Consider the following 15,141-nt stretch of genomic DNA (forward strand, 5'->3'; position numbering starts at 1 on the left):
AATTTAAATAGTAAATGGGATGTTAGCACTACTGTTTCTCATTAATTTTATGTACTTTTATAAAAAGCATGAATATCTCTCCTCGATCTGGTAATGAATCCATTCTCTGAGGAAATGGTGGTGTTAAATGTGCAAAATTCATGCTTCTGTTGAAGAAATTATACAATTTCCTAATGACCTAAATGAAATGAAGTCTGTACTGTTCTGCTGATTTTTCTCTTGCTTAGTCTTTCACATGCTCTTACAGCTACAAGGTAGGACAGTGATCCAAAGAGAAAAGCTGTGCCCCAGCAGTGGGAGCTGTCCATTGAAAGGGCTGTCATTTGCAGCAGTGTAAGTAAAGCTGTGAGAGTAACACAGGGCTTGGAAGCACAGCTGTGAAATAAGTATGACTGGAATTCAGCAAACTTCTTGCTAAAGGCTACTACAGCTGTTTATTGGTTCCCAAAGCTGAAACACAAAAATAAGCACATGCCTAGGATATAAATATATGAATAGCATAACTTGTTTTGTTATCTGCCTTGTGGAAAAAGCTAAGAGCCTATAAACATCTTAGCCCATTTGTGCAGGGTGGAACAGTGGCAGCTATACAGCAGCACTTTGAGTCTTTACACAGATTTAATGTGTTCTGAGCACAGAGAACTTGTCTGATTTCTCATTTAAATTGCTGTCTCATCTTGCCTACTGCTGTGAGCACAGGACAGTGCAATGTGAGTAATGAACTGTTTGTGTAGGACAGGTTCTGCATCGAGCTCTGATCAGTGCTGTTCTGTGTGGCCTCAGCAAAAGCACTTGGTAACTTGCTGTGCTTGTACAGAGCTGAATGCTCTTTCACGGTGAGTGCTCTGCTGTGAGGACCTATGTGTTTAAAAGTGCTTTGGCTGTGTTTATCTGTACTGGGCAGAGACTGCAGTTAATAAATAACAGTCCAAAAGAGGCCATGCTCTCAACAGACTGTAGGTGCAAAGAATAATCACATATATGATTATGTATACAGAGTTTCTCAAGATTACAGCACATACCAAACCTTGGCCCTAACACAGTGTTTGATGTTCTTGCTTATACAGTAGCAGTCCTAGGAGCACTTTTTTTTCCTTCCTTTTTTAAATGCAATCATATTTCCTTTCAAACTGAGGAGCAGTGAACTTTGCAAATTGCATCTGCACTGCACTGCAATTTGCTTACTAAATTTATTAACTGGATGGGGTAGGAGTTATGCTGTTTGCTACTGCAGAAGATCCAGAAGTAACTGCTACAGAAATATTTCCATGAAGGATCATCTGGAGATTAGATTTTAATCTGTATAAAAACAAGGCCTGTAATTGCTTTATGCTGTTACAAAATGTGCAATTGCTCAGAAGGGACTTCTAGAACCATCTGGTTGCAATCTTGTGCCATGTGCTCTAGCAGGGAGGTTGGTGACCCATGGTGAGTCCTTCCAACCTGACCCATTCTGTGACTCCTTGGCTGATCAGAAGTACCTGCTGGTTCAGTAAGTACTTCTGATCGGGTCCCAGGGGACATACTGCAATACTGTTCTTACAATCTCTTTACAAGAGACCAAAAAGCAGCCTTTTTTGCATCTATATGTGTGCATTTGTAAGTGCCCAGCTCAATGAATGTTTGAAGAGGGAAGAGAACAAATCACCATGCTTATGGTACAACCACCTTTGAGTGTATTGTTCAATAAGATCATCATAGAATTGTGTAGGTTTTTTTAGGCATTGAGTCATCATCTGTCCTTTCTAAAACCTTCTATGTAGCTTCAAAATAAGCTTGCTGTTGGTTAGGACTGCCCTTGCAGAATGTGCTCTCTGGTGTGTGGGTTCTACCTCTGTCCTAACAGAACTTAGTAGCTGACTTGTGTGGGATAGGGTACAAACATACTTATTAGGGCATCGCAGCAAATGCTGGTGTGTTATTGTCCAAGAGCTCATAATAGATAGAGAGCACTCTCTACACCTGGTTCAGGGTGTAGAGATCACACCTGTGATCAGGGGGACTGGTGGTGCAGAATGGCAGGGAGCAGACATCTGATGTCCTATTTCCAGGCTGCCCTTGTTGAAGGTGGCATCTATCCTCAGATACCTCTCAGCTGATTAGATCGCTAATTTTTTAAGTCACAGGATCACTGACACATCTTCAAAATGTAGCTTCTGCATATTGAAAACCATGCATTTAGAAAGAAACTGATTATGAGTTACAGATTACTTTGGAAAACCTATGTTATACTAATTCTGTGGGTGACCACTGTTAACTACAAGTACAGAAGAGTGAAAGCTTCACTCTATCAGTCATAACTATTAGTTATTGCAGAAATCCTGTCACCTCTGTTCTTAACTTGTTAATATGCCAAAGACCAGCCTTTTAGATAACAGGAGAAATACTTGTATGGCTACCAACTAGAACTTGTTTGATTTCACTGTTATGATGGTTTTTTTTATTTCTAGAGGATAGAGAAGCAAGAATGACTTACAAAAGTCAGTGTCTCTGTCCAGGGCACAACAGGAACGAGCAAAGTTAAGAAATAGGTGAAGTGCCAAGAGTAGAAATGTTCTCTTCTACAGGCTAGAGCAAGGGAAGAGTTTTAGGTTTGTCTCACACACATTGCTGCTGTCAGAGAGACCAGTAATTATTGTACTCTTGCTTTGAGCAAATCTGGTGGGTTTTTTCCATATAAGGGCTGCAGTCTTTCTCAGCATTCACACGCAGAATAGAGACAAAAGGCATGCAACCATTGTTGTTAAATACCCTGTTCATTGGGGTTTTGCCCAGAAACCATGCATCAGTGACAGTAATGCCTTCTTACTGCTATGCCTTTAGTGCTTTGTATTTGAGGCCTCTAATAAATGCATTTTTTCCTGACATGCAGTCACCTGAGATCAGTATTATGCTAAGCTCTGCACCAGCCATCAATGTCATCATCAATATCAATACCAAAACTATGCCCAGTAAGGCTGTTTGTGTCTCTAGAGATGAAGTAGCTGCTACTTCATGACTGAATGGAATTTATACAAGAATTAATTATTTATATGAATTAAAGTATGAGTATTTATATGAATAAGAGAAAACCATGTCTCAAAACAGTGAATGCTGCTTAAAAAACCTTCCTGTTAAACAAGACTCTAAGTCTGATTGCCTATGGGTTCTATAAAAAGACTACTTTTGATTCAGCCTATACCTCTCTTAGATTGGATAATGTGTAACTATTCTCCTATGAAGGATCTCAAATTTTCTACTACATCTTTAGTCAAAATTTTTAGGTTAGGCAATCAATTTAGGTCACCCATTATAGTGTTCTTGTTGTTCATTTGTTGGGATTTGAGGAGGTGTGTGTGTGGAGAGGCAACAGACTGGATAGCTGAAATTATTTTTTGTCCCCCACAGAAAATATGGAATTTATACATTCAACAGCTTCAGGGAAAGTATACTCAATATATTTCTTTGCAGAAGGCAGGTAATTTTTCCAGCTTGTCAATTATTTCCTTATAAAGTTGACAAAGTTGTAATTATTTTCCTCTCCTTGTACTCTTTTCACTTAGCAATCCTTCCAAATCTCAAAATTCATGTTCAGTCTGGACTCAAGTAAGCAATTTATAATCTGTATTGAGAATCATTTATGTGGTTTATTTTAAGGTTTGGAGCTTTTTAATGGGAAAAAAAAGAAAGCAGAAATTTACCAGTAATTCATTCTAAATAGTTTCTTGTTGAAAATGATTTTTTCTTGTAATTCTCCAGTCACTGAAGATAAGAAATGCATATTAAAAAATAGACAAAACAGGCTTGGCGACTTTTGATCCAGGCCAATCAAGACTGTGGTACTGAACTTCTTGGCACATCCAGAAACATGGTGGGAAGAGATTTGGGGGAATTTTGCCTGTGAGTGCCTTGTAGGAGCAGCAGCAGCTGCTGTGGGCGCATCTGCTGTGGTTTGGAGTCTGCTGGCCAGAGGAGCATTCTTTCCAGAGCAAAAGGGGGATGTTACTCGACTCCCTGCACTTTGAGAAAGATGGGGTATTTCCTAAATTAGCTAGCCATTGCCTATGTATTTGTTTATATTTTGGGTTGCTTGTATGGCTGCAGAATAGCTTGGATGGCAAAGATGACAGGTCTTGCATATTTAGCATATTACTTTATAGTTAACTGTACCAAAGCTGTCTGCTGCCACAAAGTCAGAAAAAAATGGAGTGAAGGCTTGGATACCACATGTGTTTTGCAGGCAGTGACTGTGTACAGTTCAATAAGGGAAGAACTACTTCTGGTCAATTTGTTTGGCTTAATTGCTTCTTGTCTGTATTCAGAGTGGACAAAATCAGAAAGGGCAAAGAACTATTATAAAATTTTATATTGTGGTAATGCTGGAAAACTCATTCACATGTTTACTCCTAGTGAGCTAAACACTGTACTGGCAAAAAAAGAAAAGAAAGTACCTGCCTGAAATAAATATGCTACAGAGGGTGGAAAATTGAAGATGATAGGACAGAAGGAAGAGAGTGATCTGATTGCAAAACTGGCCAGTGTGAGAAAAATTTGTCTCCAGAAATTGTGTGAAATCAAAAAAGGAAAGGTTCTTTTTTAATCCTCTTGCAAAATTTCACCTTATCCTACACATTTTTGAGTATTTTTCTGAAGCCAGAAAAACTCCAGCCTTACTAAGTTTATAAGGTCAAAGAAAGATATGTTAAAAATTCACACTGTGTGTGGGTGATCCCAAGTCAGTTTAGAGTGTTGATTTCATATGCTTTGAAAATGAGGTTGTTGAGTTCTCAGATATAATGTAGGTCCTTCAAAGTTTTGGAAAAGCAGGTTTCTAGGAAAACAGACATATTCTGTAAGTCTGCCACAAGAGACACTTTAATTAAAGTTTTGTGCACATGCTTTAAGTGCCTGCTCAGTCTGCCTGTGCTTTGAGCTATGCTGTTTGTTTGGCTTTCTTTTATTTTTTTTCTTTGATTTTCAGCAATCTTGTTTAATAAAAGGAGTTTAAAGCTTATTTATTTTTGCTTCCACAAATGTTTCCTAGGCTTAACCTAAGTAATTTTAAACTTGTAAGTTTGTTTGGGTAATAAGTAGTACTTAACCTGTTGGAAGTGCCTGGAAAATTCCTATTGAGGTTGAAACTATTTTAGTAATTTTGAAAAATGGAAAATATTTGGTTTTGAATTGCTATCTTAATAGTTGTGTTATTAGTGTGTAACTATGAAAATTACAGTGTGAGTTCCAGTATATTTAATTAATAACTATCATCTCACTTGGCAGTTCTGTATTCTGAAAAATATTCTTAGGCCCACAAGTTCTCTACAGTTCTAGTTCTCCCAAATCAATCTTAATAAACACAACTTGCAGTGATATATATCCTTTTTCTCAAAGTAGCCTTTGTTGTAACATCAAAATTAGAACACAGTAAGAGAATAATTCATGCAGATTATTGCCACATATTTATACAATATGGTTCCAATCAGCTCTATATAGCTTACTATGAAAATTTCACAGCATTAAATGCAGCAACAATAGTACAATTTTAAATTAAATATTAGCAAACAATAAATTGTCTGGTGTTTATGAATTTGAAAAGTTTCTTGAATCTGGTGTTGATTATGATATCCTGTAGAGTTTCTGCACCCATAAATAGGGGAAGATATAAATGTTTTTATATGCATACCAAGAGACCAAGAGGCTATATATATATACATATATATTTTATTTCTATTATTTTAAAGTGGAAAAAGATTAGATAGTAAAAAGGAGTTTATGGGTATTCTGCAGACTCTGTAAGAAATGCATGCCCTATCACAGGAGAGTGGCACTTTTAAACTGCTCAACTTTTTCCATTTCCAAAAAAGAAAGTAGAAGATGTTCTGCAGTTCTAGTGTGCAATATGCCATCTTTGGGCCTGTAAGTACATATTTTAGGCACAGGTTCTTCTGTTCATATATAGTATAGGATGTTCATGATATTCTTGTCCTGAGTGCAGAATGACAGAATTGTTTAGAAAAGATATTGAAAAGTAACCAGACACCTGAGCAAAATTCTAATCAAATCTTCACTGACAGAAAAAAATGCAGTATTTTTGCTCATTTTAAAGCACACACAGAAAGAGATGAGATGTGTCAATGTATTTCACATGTTCCTATGGTTTATATATATGTATGCTAAAAAAACAGATATTTCATGGACTGGGTGTCCATACTGGAAATCTCATCCTTATCATCACTTGATTAAGCTCTTAGTGGTTTACACTATACTTAATATATATATTAAATTCTACTTTTTAAGCAGATGATTGTGTTTGAATTATATGAGATGTGGCCATATATAGATGTTCCAATCAAACTGTAATTTATCCTTCTGACATTTATTTATTTAATTAATTATAGTGGTTAGGGAAGGGTTAGAATCACATTTGTAAAATAGGTATTTTCAATGTCAATACTAGGAACAAATCTTCTGGAAAAAACCCAGCAAACAAACAGTCCCCTACAGAAAACCCAACAACCCAAGCCCAAACCTCTCTGGGTCTGCAGTTCCTACTTCACCATGGAAAGAGGAGGGCTATTTCAAAGGAACCTTGAAGTATGGAAGACCTTTACTGTGAGGAGCTGGACAATTTCAGGTCAGTCTTGGATACAGATGCAGTAGGTGGGTTCGACTTTGGAAGGCAGTGGAGATTTTGTGCCTGGCAAGTAGAACATTTAGTATGTAGTCAAAATGGCAATCTGGAAAACAAACCTCTGAAATTTCTACACATGGCTTTAGATATTGTCTACTCTTGATATTGTCTCTTTGTGTCAAAGAGTACCCAGTGAGTTCCAGCCATACCTTCACCTCCTTTGCTGTCTTTTTCTTCTGTGTTTTAAAGTTCAGAAATGGTGTCAAAGGTTCAGCTACCAGACTGGACAGAATTTCCCTGCTTGTCATAACTATGTGATCTGGTCTTGAATGATATCTGTGTAGGCACAGGAGAATAACACAGATATGAAAGGCTAGAAGAGTGGATTTGAATGTCAGCAGGCAATTGTCCATGTGACCGAGAGCATTTGCAGCATATGACACCATCTGGCCTGGAGCCTAGACAGTGATACCTTCTAGGCATGGGGGAAAAGTTACTTTTGTTTTTACTCTATGAAAAAGCCCAATAGAGCAGGCAGGCAGACTGTGAAATGGATTTTGGATGGCAGCACTGCAACATTTCCACATTTGGAAATGTTACAATTGTAAAAATGGCCAAGGTGTTGGAAAATGTTCATAGTTATCTTCTTCATTATACTGTCCCTATAACTTTCTGAAGTGCTTGAAAGCAACTTTATATCAAATAAGCTGGACTTTCTTTTGTGTTTTTTGACTACCTTCCCTGGAGTACATGGCTAAGTCTCTTTCTTGACATTCATGACAGCTAACTCCTTGAATATTTGGGGTATTTTGTGAGTATCCACTGGCTGTGCAATTGCATTGTGAGGAATTGCTGCTAGAAATAGTATTTTTTTAGTAGTGTACTGGCTATTTTTGTGAAACTAAATCAATTGTCACAGAGCTGTGTGTTGATTTGATCTGATGTTAGACAGGCTTTGGGAACAAGAAAGGCCAACTTCTGCCTCTAGGCTGAGGAGCTATCCTGAAAATGGACCTCCCTGGAACTGTTAGCTGCAACTAGTGAGACTTAACATCACTGTGTAAGGGGATGAAGGAAAGCAATCAAATGTTACCTAGAAGACAAGCGCCAGGCTTAATATTTGAAACCAGGGTGTCCAGTTGGTGTGTACAGGTGTAGCACTCAGTTCTGCCATGTGTCTGGGGCTGCTGAGTGTTGCTGCAATACACAAAAAAGCATTTAAAACATGAGTGCAATGCAGACAGATGAGTGCATTGGGTTTACAAATGTTACATCACACCCAGAAGCTACTTTCCTCTGTGCACTGCCTGACCCTGTGGGACATTCCAATGGAGAAGTAAATGGATATGCCTGAGCTGACCTACCTCACATACTGCCTGCAAGTTAGCTGTGCTGGGAAAAGAGCAATATGTAATAAATATCTGCATTCCAATCTAAATGATTGTGGATAATATAATTTTTTTTATAGTGGAAACAAAATTAAGAAGTGCTCAAATGTAAAGATAATCAGAGAAATTATTCACAGCAGAAATTATTTTTAGTCTCATTTATTTTTAGCATCAAAGCAAAAACATGGCCTATAACCCTTTCTAATAATATCTCAATGTATGTTTTAGAAATAATAGCAGTGTTTCCTACTAAGCCTTGCACAATTCTGTATTGTTGTAGTGTGTAAAACTCCCAGTGAACAAAATAAATATACAGCTTTCTGTAGTTGGCAGACCTATAAACATTTTTCTTTTTTTTTTTGTTTACAAGAGGAGGAAGTGATAGGAAACAGATTTGTGGTGCTTTGGTTCAGTCTAATCACTAATTATGGTGAAAAAGAAAGATAAAAAAAATCTCAGAAGTATTGCCTTGAAATGCCTTCCCTTTTAAACTGGCATTGAAACTATTTGTTCCCTGCAGCTTCACCAAAATTAAGGATTTAATTTCATATGCAGTCACTACTTTGACATATCCCATTCTTTCAGGCATTCCCACACTCCTACATTGAGCCTGGACACCCTCATGCTCTCTGGAGTGCACACAGCAGGCAGGATATCTCCAGCTGAGCACCTGACAGAGCCATTGGCATCTATTTACACCATAAATCCTTCTGCAGGACAGGCAGAGCTGTGTGCTTGGTAGCTGCTTGCTCAGGAAGGAATAAACTGCTTTTAGGACAAGGGTTGTTCAGCACATTGCTTTGCAACTATAGAGAGGACATCTGTGTTCTGGATGTACTTCCAGGGAGTGGGCAGAGGGACTGTTTCTTTAACTTGAAAGCTACTTCAACAAAAAATGACATTATAAAGGTATTTCTGCAGATCTTCCTTAAGGAATTTTCAGAACTCACTCAGTCAATGATTAAATAAAAAAACCATCAAATTTTTGTTATTTAATTTGGCACAGTACACTGTGCCAGGCAAGCTTCTGGGTATTATTCTGAACCAAAGTTTCATTTAAGGCCATTAAAATGTGTATATTTCTTCAGAAATAGCTTTACAAGAATTCTGTCAAAACTGAGATATACGGTAGTAATTCAGTAGTGAAAAATTATTGAAATAAGTTAAAAGTAGCTATTAAGGTCACAGTTACAGGAAATGAAGCATCAGAGACCATAAGCATGAGCAGTTTAAATGCCAAGCTATTTTTCAGGGGCCTAGTGAACCTTACTGACATAAGGCAGAAAACATCAAAGCATCAGTATAATCATCAGTGCTCATACACTAACTTATGAGCCATCAAAGCAGATTCATTCAGGACTACCAAAGCATGAAGTTTCTGGTAAAGATAATCTGCAAGGTTGTCTTGCCTGGAGTAGGTGTGGTGTTTGTAAGCCTTCAGTTTCCAAACCATGTGCAGTGAAGAAAAGAGCTGCCAATTTACCTCCCCTGGGCTGAGGGTTACTGGTGTAAATACTTCTTTCCATGGCCAGGCAATGTTTCCTTCCAAGGGTGGGATGGGTAGCATTCAGGGTTAACTGAATTCTCCTTAAACCCTCCTAGGAAGATTTGTCAGAACTTGTCTGTCCAGACAACTAAGAACTCCTTTGCTGGAGAAAGGAGTTAAATAATTATTTGCTCTGTAAGCAAAGTTAAATTTACCTACACTTAAAAAAAATGGAAAAAGAAAAAAGACAAGTTTTGATGTTATGGTTTCAATCTCTGCAATATAGTTTAGATGTATCTAATTTTTCTTTACAAGCTTTGCTTGTAAACCTGATTTAGCATAACATACCTTGTGTACTTTGATGTCAGGACAATCACCCATGAAAACCCGGAATTTTTTCAAAACAGATTGATATGGCTCTGTGCCAAATTCTTGTCGCTATTTTATGATCTCTGGGCTATAATTCTCTAGAGTTCTTTAGAGTTGCCAGGCTATGTTCCTAGGACTGTGATCCAGGTGCTAGGTGGCTAACATAACATGCAAACACAGATGTTTCCCTTTCTTTTGGGAAGAATAACACTTAATTGCAGCTGGAGAGCCAGAAATATTGTTCATTATCAGCAACTCTCAGAGAGGTAGAGAGATTAAAAGAGCTAGTGCTTGTTACTAAATAATTTTGGCTGAATAATAAATAAATAAATGAGAAGGGTTGAATCCAGCCATACAATTTATTTTGCACAGATATGTTTAAGCATACTTTATATTTGATTTTTTTTTCAAACACTGGCCTACTAAAAATAAGAGGTTTTATTTCTGAGATTGAAACACTGGCCCAAAAAAAAGATCCCACAAACAGTGCCAAATCTAGTTTGAGGTATTGAGGCTGGAAATCTCACTGTACACTCTTTTGTTTGTCTTCAGTCAGCCATGGAAGCGTGACTTCTCAAACTTTATTTTCTCCCCACTGGGGCAGGTGTGTCCATCGTCTGTACTACACTGAATAGTGTTATTCTCCTAAGAACCTCAGTGAATTCTCAATGGGGTTTGCAGTCAAACATAAGATTTTCATAACAGGCTTTTTTTCTATTGACTTTTTGACCTGGTGGCTGAGAGCATGAACTACATAGAATGAGTTTCTATTTGCATAGTGATTTCAGAGAAAACAATGCAGATGCAGCCAAAGCTGTTGAGGCAGGTCTCTTCTTGCTTCTCTCTGTGGTATAAGACTGTCTTTTTTTAATTTAAAACATTTTTCTATAACATAGCTTTCTTTTTAAGACCTTTAATTAAATGCTAAAGAAGCTGTATTTTTCCTCCAGTTTGCCTAATGCTGTGAGTCATTCCTTGAGGAGGTGCTTTAGCTGTGCTGTGAGAGATGCTTGCTGAGGTCTGTCCCAGGCAGGCTGCATGCTGCAGTTTACCTCAGCATGTCTTTATAGTCACTGTGTTTTAAAGCCAGGGTGGGTGTAGGCATTGCTCTCTCAGCATGGCTCTTCCAGGACTCTTCTCTTGTGATGTCAAACTCATGGTAGTCTGCTGAACAATGTCTGGGCTCTTCCTTCTGCTGTGGCATAAAATAAGATGCACAGTGAATATTTGTTTAAAGGATGAGAAAACTACCCCTTCAAACAGCTGTTTAAAAATTTTCAGGTTGGTTAGTCATTGTTAATAGTTTAGCAACCAGGCCTAATCTACAAGCTGAGTCCAACTTAAATTTGGCTTTGTTTATGCTCTGAGTGTGGGCCTGCTGCAGAGCTTCCTTCCAGACTAAACTATTCCAGGAGTTCATGAACTTTCAACCTTATTCGATTTTTTCTAAATGTAAAAATTATTTTTCAAGTGTAAAAAAATATAGAGCGTAAGACTATATAAATATTTGAAAGCTTGTTTCTTCTTTGCTGACCTGTTCTGCATTTTTAATAGTCTGACATAGGACTTTCCCATAGTTCTTAGTTAATAAAAATGTCTGCTAGCTCACAGTGACACTGCAGAAGTGCAGTGCTTTCCATGAGCAAAAGCTGCTGGTGGCCACATTACTTTCATTGTACTGGAATTTGTTCCCTGTGAGGTTTAGTGCTGTGTGAATAGAGTCCCTTTTGTAGAGCTGCCCTCCTTCTCAGGACTCCTGTTTTCTGTCTCTCAGATCTCTTTACAGAGGCTCTTCTACAAGCTCACCTTAAGCCACTTGACTTAACAACTTATGTTTAAGCTCAAACTGTTTAAATATTAGGCAGTGGGTAACCTTTGCTCTCTGGAGCCAAAGGCAGCTCCTGGGCCTCACATGGGCAGTTCTGCAGCAGCTCTGCAGAGCAATGACTGCACAGCCGGGGATGGCTGCTCTTTTCCCCCTGGTCTCAGTGACAGTGCACAGCCAGGGATGGCTGCTCTTTTCCCCCTGGTCTCAGTGACAGTGCACAGCCAGGGATGGCTGCTCTTTTCCCCGTGGTCTCAGTGACAGTGCACAGCCAGGGATGGCTGCTCTTTTCCCCCTGGTCTCAGTGACAGTGCACAGCCAGGGATGGCTGCTCTTTTTCCCCTGGTCTCAGTGACAGTGCACAGCCAGGGATGGCTGCTCTTTTCCCCCTGGTCTCAGTGACAGTGCACAGCCAGGGATGGCTGCTCTTTTCCCCGGGATCCCTCACTGTCACACTGTGCCCTGCTGCAGAGCCTGCAGCTATTGCTGTCACAGCTCATTTCCTTGCACGTCTGCCCTTGAGAAGCAGCAGCAGGATAATGCTCAGATCTCTGCTGCTGCTGTTCACACATGAGCTTAAACTACTCACAGAGGTCAATTTGTGTGAAAACTATGAAACAGAGTGGCTGAACTGTGGGCAGATAATTTTGCCTTTAGCAGTCTCAAGAGGAGAGAAGAGACAGCCGTGGGTGCAGTAATATCTTCAGCCACTGCAGGTGTGTGCTTCAGTGGACATGTCCCAGACTCTTGGAATGAAACCAGCGGGGAAAAAACCCCTGCACTACTGTAAATTTTTAGGAATTTTGATTTCTGATCTAAATACAAAATGTTAGTTTGTAGCTTCTTATCTATAAGACAACACCCCAGAAAACAGATTGTTTGTATAGCCATTGCTATACTATAGCCATTGCTTTCTGCACTATGGACTTGATTAATCCTATCTATAGTAAAAAATAAAACAAGGTGTTTGCATCTGTGCATTTCCACCAATATATGTAAATCACAAGGTTTTCTGCAAATAATTAACATATTATGAAATGCGAATTATACCATATCAGGCTTGAGTTGTCTTTTCCTCAAATGACTCTTCCTTCCAAAAGCATCTGGTACTGGATTCAGAATAGATGTCATCACTGGATTTTCCTTGATAAGGAAGGATTTTATACCCAAATATTTCAAGACTGTAGCTCTTGAATCTGGATGTGGATCAGCTTCATGCTGGAACAAGACTGTCATTGCTTTTTTTGTCCCCTGCTTTCCACAAAGATGATTCAGACATGGGCAAAAGACATTTTTGTCATGCCCTAGATGTTCCCTACTCAATAATATGAAATCAGACAATATGAGTTGCAGAATATGTCTTTGGGATAAACAAGCCTTTTGTATCCATCTTCTTGTTCTTCCTTTCTTCATAAGATTTTGCAGTGCAAAAGTTGGCATAAGTTTTAGATCAATTGTTCTAGTAGTCAGTGCTTCCAGGTAGGAACATGCTAGCATCTGCATGTTATCACTTGATAGTAGAAAAGTACAAGCATTTCAAGCTCTGATTTTTCAGCATATCTTGTCTTAACAAGAGAGATTTGATTCTGCAGACTGAACACAGAAACCCTGCACAGCATGTCCTTCCAGAGGTTTACTTTGAGCTTGAAATACTCAGCAAATGAGACAGATTAGGCTAGATATTCACTGAAGCACAAAAGCAAAACTCACAGTCACCCATAGGAGTAAACCAAAGGAAATGGTATTTTTCCATGAACAAGAGAAATGGAAGAGCAGATCTCCCTAATGCTTCTGCAGCGGCTTTAAATCCAAAAGAGCTCCAAGACAAAGGCTTGTACTCTTTCTGGAAAGTGTTCCACAGCAGGGCAGCAGAGGGTGAGGCTCAGAGTCACAGAACAGGCAGCAAGATATGAGTCCTGCTTGCAGCATCACTGAACTAAGAAAACAGGGCTTCTATCCCATCTCTTCAAATGGACTTGGCCAGTTGCCTTTGAAATCCTCTCTTTGAGAGGAGCTCTGTAGGTGTTCATATTTACAACAGAGGAACAAAATCCTCACACTGTTACACAGCATGTTTAATTGATGTAGAAGTTAATTTTAGCCCAGAACCAATTTTTCCATCTCCAATTCACCTCCTCCAAACTGACTGCCAGATTCCTATTCAGAAAACCATAAGTCTAGAAGAATTAAGCAGTCAGGAAATCATAGGTTGTCACTCTGTCTGCAGAGGATCTTTCTGCTGGGAACTCTGCAGCACTTACCTGCACTTACACTCTCTCTAGAAGCAAGAGCTAACGTGTTAAAATTATATTTTTATCATTAATTCAGAGTCCAACATATTAATAATTAGAAGATAATAAATTATTTTAGAAAAAGTTTATTGCAAAAGTGGGAACTCTAACAATCCCTGTGTGACAGAAACATTATAAAGAGAAGATTAACTGAACTTGTTTTTGCTTGCCACTGCACAGCTCACCTTCCTCTCTGGCTTACTAGCTGTGGCTTAAGAAAATGCATGTTCAGAGGAAGTGGTGCTACAGTATAAAGCTGCCTCTATTATTATTGCCCTGTGCATATACAAAAGAACTTTATTAGATGAATTTTCTGTTGGATTGATTCTGTTGAATTGTTGTATTCTGCAATTTTGAAAGTGAACTTATGTGTTAATGTCCATGTGGTTTTGAATCAGGTTTAAGATGCTCAATGGACAATTCTTGTATGATCACATTTCCCTCTTCAAAACAGGAAACCCAGAGGCACTTTCAGTATCTTTGTAGTTTGCACACTGTACAAAGACAAAAGAAGTGGCATATTGTACCACCACTTTGGAACAACCCTCCCCTTTCTTATACTCTTCCTTTTTCAAAGTAACATTATTTAACTATTTAATTTCAAAGGACAGATAAATCATGAAGTCAAATCAAATATAGATGATGTAAAACTTTTTCAAGGTTATGGACCAGGCCTTCACAGTGCTTCCTTTGTATTTCACTTGAATTGGTGATTGTCTTCCTGTTTCAATACCATTCTCTTTCCTTCTATTCATGAGTTTTCTATTACCCTCCAGACTATTGTATGACTGCACAAGTAACACAAAGTCTTTTGTATGGTAGAAATCAGGCACGAAATAAACACACCTTAATCCTGCACTATCAAAACCTTCCTTCTTTCTGCATGTAAATACAGTTCCTATTTAAAAAAAAAGTCAGAAATCTATGAACCCGATGTTGCAGTGTTATCCAGCTGGCAAACTCTTAAAAGTGCTGGGAGATTTCTTCCATGAAGTCTACTGCCTCTGTGACACAGCTCTGCTGCTGCAAACAATTGCCCAGTAATGTGACTGTTCCAGCTTCCTACGCTGACAGTCACAGTACTGACTTTAGCCTCTGTAGGAAAGGAAATGATATACAGACATGTGAAGTGGGGAGTCTGGGCCTCTTAATGACACCAAGCTTTGGAATTT

This window comes from Agelaius phoeniceus, chromosome 1, assembly GCF_051311805.1.
Source record: "Agelaius phoeniceus isolate bAgePho1 chromosome 1, bAgePho1.hap1, whole genome shotgun sequence".
Taxonomy (NCBI): domain Eukaryota; kingdom Metazoa; phylum Chordata; class Aves; order Passeriformes; family Icteridae; genus Agelaius; species Agelaius phoeniceus.